Genomic DNA, 6,849 nt, shown 5'->3' with positions numbered 1-6,849 from the left:
TCCTATTTTGTCCTATTCCTATTTAGATGAGCAGGTTTCTTCCTATTTTGTCCTATTCCTATTTAGATGAGCAGGTTTTCTCCTATTTTGTCCTATTCCTATTTAGATGAGCAGGTTTTCTCCTATTTTGTCCTATTCCCATTAGGATGCTTAGGTTCTCTCCCATTTCAGTTCCAGTCCTTGTGTTACAACCTCCCCTTCAGCCAAATAACCCACAGTTCCTTGTGTGGAGCGCTCTGCCCGTGGGCTGAACAAAGCCAGGGAAGTTTCTTCCAGCGTTTCTTTGCAGTGGRAGACACATTTTTGGTGTTTTCTCAACTGTCTTCCGTGTGGTGGCAGAACTCCAAGTGCTGAGTAATATTTAAGAGCTCATCTATTTCGGGCGGGAGACAAAGATGTGAGACATGCCAAAGCACCATGGATACCAGATCAGCACATTCCCGTGTCTGGATGGGAATATTCCCATATTCCCATGGCCAGGCTGCTGCAGGGTCAGGATTTATGGCTTTTCTCTGATGTTTCAGTGCAGCACTGCCTGGCATTCAAAGGCCATGAAGTCATTGTAATGTGTGTTCCTCAAGCCGTGGGCACAGACTCTGCTGCCAGTCCATYATGGTGACCCAGGGATGGATCCCTGGAATCTCTTCAGGCCGTAGAAGTCCCCGTGGTGAGGCAGGGCTGAGCTCATCTAGTGTTGGCTAGGTGGAATTTGGGAGGTTCATTCAGCTTGGAATTCAGGGCAGAGGCACCTGGGGGACAGCAGCACCTCTGAGGAGTTCATGGGGGGCACAGGGCACCTCTGCCCCCTCCAGCCAGAGGAGGGGATGGATCCCACCTGCCTGTGCCTTGGGAGGTGCTGGGAGGGCTCAGGGCTCCAGGGACACAYGTGGGAGGCAGGAGCCAGCTCTGTGCACCAACCTGATTGAAAACCCAGCTTCTTCAACCCATCCCGAGCATCCTGGCACTGCCAGGGGTCCCCGCTGGCACCAGCCTGGCCTGGGCTGTGCTCACTCAGCCAGGCTGGAGGGATTCACACCCTGCACCCCAGTGAGGGAACAGGGCTGGAAGGGCAGCACATTGCCTACCCCACATCATACTGCTGAGCTTTCAGGTAAAATCGTGATTTTTTTTTTTTTTTTTAATTTTATTTTTTGGTTGTTTGGATTTTTTTTCTACTCTCAGTCTCAGAACTTGAATTGAGGTCCTTGAGCTTCAGCAGTCTGGGACAGCAGCAGGAGTTCTGTAGAGCAGATAATAATCTCTGTTCATCACTGAATAGGTTCTTTGTTTTCCTGGTAACTCTGCAAGAGTGTGAAAAATAGAGAGGTTATGTTCTGGAAAAATCATAATTTCCCAGTTGAACTCAGTGCAAGGGGTTGGGAACAGTGAGGCAGGAAGAATAGAAGGGTTTAGAGTCTTCTAAACCTTACAGGGTCATCCTATAGGGAAAACCAGAGCTGTTCCTACAGTGTTAGGTGCTTGCAAGCTCATGCCACATCCTTGAGGAGCTGCAGAGGAGCTGCAGGGCTCCGTGGGAAACTCAGCAAGAGTCCAATGTCCCCAGAGCCTGCCCAACAACACCTCCAGAAATGGAACCTCTCACTCTCYGTGTCTCACTCCTGGCTCAGGGCTGTGCTCTGACTCAGGCAGGATCTTTTCTTCGAGAATCCCACAAAATCTGCTCCCAGGGTGTTCTCCYGCAGCGTCAGTGGGCAGGAGGGAGAGGAGAGGCTGAGACTCTGTGTGGGGCAGGGGCTGCGGCTGAGAATCACCTCAGCATGGGCAGGGTGCAAAGATGCTGGGCACAGCAGGGCAGGGCAGAGCTGAGCTGAGAAGGGCAAGCAGGGCTGAGCAGAGAGGAGCAGAGCAGAGAAGAGCAGGGCTGAGCAGAGCAAAGCAGAGAAGAGAAGAGCAGAGCAGAGTTGAGCTGAGCAGAGCAGAGCAGGCAGCCTGGGCCCGAGCAGGGGAAGCTTCCCAGAGTATAATCTGTCTCGTGATTCTTGGCGCAGGGATGGCAGATTCGCAGTCCAAATGTGGGATTTGCCTGCTGGGCCTCTGCTCTCCCTCCTCCTGCACCTCGTGCACAGGCACATGGCTCAGGGCACCGCTCTGGGGCACAGCCCTGCAGGAGAGGGCTGCTTTGTGCCTGGGTTTGTGCCTGGGTTTGTGCCTGGGTTTGTGCCTGCTGCATGGCACGGGGTGTTTGTCTTTTAGCAGGACCTCCCACCCAGTGAGGTACCCAACATCTCCTGGTGAGCATCCCCCTCCCTGGTTTGTGTGTGTTCAAAAGGACAAAAGTGTTCCTGATCTCATCCCACCTTAGAAAATGATCATTTTCCTTCGGGATCAGGGCAGAGAGACAATACATCCCCAGAGTCAGAACAGTGGAAGGAGCTGCCCTGTGGGCCAGCGTCTGGAAGCTGCAGGAGTTTGTAAGAGGACAGGAGATGCAGTCAGGTTGGAAGGGACAGTGACCAGTGCGAGGGGGCAGCTGAGCCTCGTGGCTTCTCCTCCTGCTTGCTTGTCAGTGGCTCTGAAATGCTGGGGAAACAGCTCAGCCCTGACCTGGGGTCTTGGCCAAGCCCTGCAGCCTCCTGGAGAGGCAGATCCCATGGGCAGCACTGGGACACGGGGTCTGGGGGGCCAAAGGGTCACTCGGGCAAAGCTGAGGATGAAGCACCAGCTCTGGGCTTGGACAGCAGCACTGCTCCTCCAAAGGAGCCAGGGAAAGGCAAAGACAGCTCCACATCCCACATGGCAATCTGATCTGTGCTGCTTCCATGTCCCCAGCTGGGCTGGTGGCAGCTCCAGTCTCATCCTTCAGCCCTCATCCCCTGGGAGCTCCAGAGCTTTCCCAGCTCAGGGCTCCCTCTGGACACTCTGGACCATTCCCAGAGCTCAGGGCTCCCTCTGAACACTCTGGACCATTCCCACAGCTCAGGGCTCCCTCTGGACAGTCTGGACCATTCCCAGCCCCACAGCTCAGGGCTCCCTCTGGACACTTCAGACCATTCCCAGCCCCACAGCTCAGGGCTCCCTCTGGACACTCCAGACCATTCCCAGCCCCACAGTTCAGGGCTCCCTCTGGACACTCCAGACCATTCCCAGCCCCACAGCTCACGGCTCCCTCTGGACACTCCAGACCATTCCCAGCCCCAGGGCTCAGGGCTCCCTCTGGCAGCGCTGCCTTCGCTGTGTGTGCAGAGGGGAAGCCCAGAGCGAGTGGCTGGGCTGGGGCAGGGTTTATGACTCCAGAACAGCTCGTCACCAGCGGCAGGGCTGGGGACATCCTGTGCCAGCACCAGGTGCCGGTCATTTCCTGGCTGAGCTGTCTCCATCTCCCCACCCGTTGTGTTTTCTCTCTCACCTGCACACCCTTCACCGGTTTCCTGCGGGCTGAGCAGCGYCTCTGACAGGCTCTGTATTTCAGCAATGACAGGTCTGTGTGCAAACTGCTCTCGCTGCAGAGCTGGGCTGATTTCCCACCCTGAGCTGCTGCAGGCTGTGTGCTCCCATGGGGGCTGCCATGTCCTGCACACGCAGTGCCCCCCTGACACAGCACAGCTGCTTTGGGGCCCCCAAACCCAGCCCCTCTCACAACCATCAGCTCAGGACCAGCGGTGCTGCCGCTCCACTGGCACRTAAATATGATTCAGAGATGAATGGGAGGAAAGAGATTTGTTAATTTGCTCCTCATTAGCACTTTGAGAGCTCTGATTCCTCCCTCCAACACTGCCCTGGTCCCCTGCTGTCAAGGCCGGTTCCCCGCTGCTTGGCTTGCAGCTCTGTGTTCCAGTTTCTTTCCCAAAGTGCTGCTTCATACCCTTGATTTGTTATTTTGGGGTCTTATATCACATCTGTCACAACTTCCCGGGCCYGGTGCAGCTACAAAACGCGCCGTGAATCAGCTCCAAGCCGGAATTTACTGCCTGCCCCCATCATTAGTAATCCACACTTGCAGCAGCCTCATTAATACAGGCACAGGCAGAACTTGGAGGATCATTTTTTTTCCTACCCGCACCTGTAACTTGCCGTGAGTAGATCTGCACAAATCGAGGGTTAGGGGTGTGTGTGTGTGCTGGGTTTTCCTGCTCATTAAACACTTGTTAGACACCCCACCAGTGGTGAGCAGCACAGCCCGAGCCCGCTGCATCCCAATGAAGCACTTTGTGTTTATCCCGGRTGACATCGGGCCATTTCCACGGCGTCTGGCGGCGGCTGCGCTGCCGATCGCCCGCATTCTGATTCCAGATTAATTCCCACTCTTGCATATTCCGACCCTTAATTGTATTGACTGGGAAATGGGATCGTTGGGATGTGGAGGGGCCCTCGGAGCTCTGCGGAAAGATTCCATTACGCAATAGGACATTTCAAGCCGCCCTRAATTATTTAACCGGCCGCAGACGTGGCCAGTCCATTTCTCAGCAGAGTCTGGACAGCTCTGGTTTTTATAGCCCTCGGAACAGCCGGGTGGGAGGAGAGGGGAGGGCGTGGAAAACGTTCCAATGGCTGCAGCTGCTGYGGGCAAGGGGTGGGGGGGACCCCAGCAAAGCCCTCTCAGTCCTCAGTACCCTCTGCAATGGGCACTGGAATAACAGGGGAAGGGTTCGTGTCCTGCTGATGCCTTATGGGGATCACCTAAAACAGATGCTGGACAGAATTCAGAGAATCCAAAGCAGTTCTGTTCATGGCAGGGCCTTCAGGGCCATTCAGGGCAGTCCCAGCCCAGCCAGGGGCTGCACCCACAATGGACAATGGCTCACGGCTTTTTCACCCTTTCTCACTTTTGTCCATTTGCACATCAGGGCTGAATCCTCCAATTGCAGCTGCAGCCAATGCAGTCAAAAACTCCAACTTGGCTCCCCCAATTCTCTCTTGTTTCTATCTCTTGGGGCCTGGCACAGGGAGATGTCCTTGAGTTTGGGGCTGCAGAGGAATTGTTTTGTGTAAAAATGGGAGAGCAGGAGCTCAGCACTGTCTGTGGAGTCTGGAGTTAAACACTGAAGGATTCCAGGGTTCCAGAGACATGGAAATGGAGAAGCTGAAATCCTAAGGGATCACTTCTGCCTCCAGACTGGGCAGGGACCTGCAGAAAGCGTTTGGGAATGTGCCTTTCYGAGCCAGCACATCCCACAGTGCCAGCAACAAGCACAAGGCCTGGCAGTGGGATCTGAGAGCTTCTCTKAAGCTTCTTGTCCCCTGGAACATCAGGAAATGGCCACAGGCTGGGCAGGAACCCCATGGGTCACTGCTGACCCCAGAGATCTGGGGGAATCCTTGGGCAGGGAGCACAGGGATCATGGCTGAACCAGGAGATCCAGGAGATTTGGGGGGCAGGGAGCCATGGCTGCTCCAAAGGCAGCTGTGGAATGGAAAGGTGAAGGGAACCCTTCCCATGTCAGCCTGGCTGGGGCAGGGCAGGGGACACTCTTTGTCACTTGGAGACCTCATTGCTCACCCATCYGTTGATTTTGGCATTTTTAACCTGRCCTGACCAAAGGGGCTTCCTGGGGGACACAGACAGGGCTGGCATTGTCTCTCTTTGAGATGGTGAAAGCCAGAATCCTGTGTTTGGGCAGGGAAAGGCCTCCTGGGCCAGGTTTAGCTGGCTGTTTGGCAGCTGGGAGTTTGTGAGGGGTCTCTGTGACAAACCCAGYGTTTGGGACTGCCCTGCCCCTCTGCAGTGCTGAGGACCTGCTGTCTCCATGCTGAGGYAAATCCCAGCAGTCACCACTCCTCTGATCCTCCACCTGCAGCCATCGCTGCTGCCCAGCCCCACCAACTGCACCCAGCCCTCTGCTGAGTTCCAGGGATGGCTTTCAACAATCCACAACTCCAGGATGGATCCCTGCTCTTGCTGCTGGGCGTGAATAGGATAACAAACCAAACTGAGAGAAGAAAGCAGCCCTGCCTGTTATTGGCTGCCCTTTCACAGAGAGGCTGTCAGCTCTCGGGATGTTTTGGCAGATACCTTTGAAAGCTGAGCTGAGAGCCGGGGAAGAGCTGGCAGGTACAGCCCAGCTGTCTGTGAAACTGCAGCTGCAGCTGCTTGCCACCAGCTCCWCTTTGAAGAACGTGCTTTTCTCTATTTATGATCAAGAAGTGTTGTATGAAAAGCCCTTATGATTTCTTGCCATGGTGTCACTGAGTGTCTCAGGCTGCTTCTCTCTCCAAACAGGGAATTTAACCTCAATGAAGGCTCACCCCAGAGCGGGATTGATGTGCCTTTGGCAGGGCTGCATTCCCTCTTAATTCTGCTTGTCAGTTGTAAATCAGAAATTCAAATATTATGAGAAGAASTGGAGGCTCTCAGGAGCAGAAAGGGGACTTTGCAGAGGGCTCTGTGACTGTGCAGCATCTGTGATCTCTCCACAGCAGCATGGTCAGGGTTTGGCAGATGGAGAGCTTGAGTGCTCCCCAAATCTACTGCTAGAGCAAAGGCAGTGTGTTCTGTGCAGTTTATCTGCCAGAGTTCCCTGGGACAGATTCCTTGGGATGAGCTCATCACCACAGCAGCGTCTGTGCAGATACTGGGCTCAGGTTTGCCTTCCAGACTGACTTTCTAGGTCTAGTGCTCACTGCCAGAAGAATTATTTGGGCTTAAGAGCTTCTGTTCATCCTGCAGTGGTCAGGGTAAGAGTGAAYACCAYGGGCRTGTGCCCAGCAAATGCCACAGAARTGACTGCAGASAGTCCATGAGAGTCAGACCCAGAAYTACTGATTGGTTTCACTCTATGGCACAGATTCATCTTCGTCTCCTGGCAGCACAGGGAGCCCTGGCTGGGACCAGTTTGTGTTTCGGTGGTGAATGAAGGCCACAGGTTGGAGATGGGAGCCGTGATTCCTGCA

The 6,849-nt window shown here is 54.5% G+C and overlaps 1 long non-coding RNA gene across 1 annotated transcript in view; it reads right to left on the bottom strand.

Annotated features, from left to right (window-relative positions):
• Positions 1 to 1,160: 1,160 nt before the first annotated feature.
• Positions 1,161 to 6,849, bottom strand: part of LOC130585815 (uncharacterized) — a 39,158-nt gene continuing 33,469 nt past the window's right edge. The window contains exon 4 of the long non-coding RNA XR_008966630.1: positions 1,161 to 1,301. This is a non-coding gene — a long non-coding RNA (uncharacterized LOC130585815). The remainder of the gene's footprint in view (positions 1,302 to 6,849) is intronic.

Source organism: Malurus melanocephalus, unplaced genomic scaffold (assembly GCF_030028575.1).
Source record: "Malurus melanocephalus ecotype Western Australia unplaced genomic scaffold, MMel_1.1 scaffold_969, whole genome shotgun sequence".
Taxonomy (NCBI): Eukaryota; Metazoa; Chordata; class Aves; order Passeriformes; family Maluridae; genus Malurus; species Malurus melanocephalus.
This window is presented reverse-complemented; position numbering and strand designations above follow the sequence as displayed.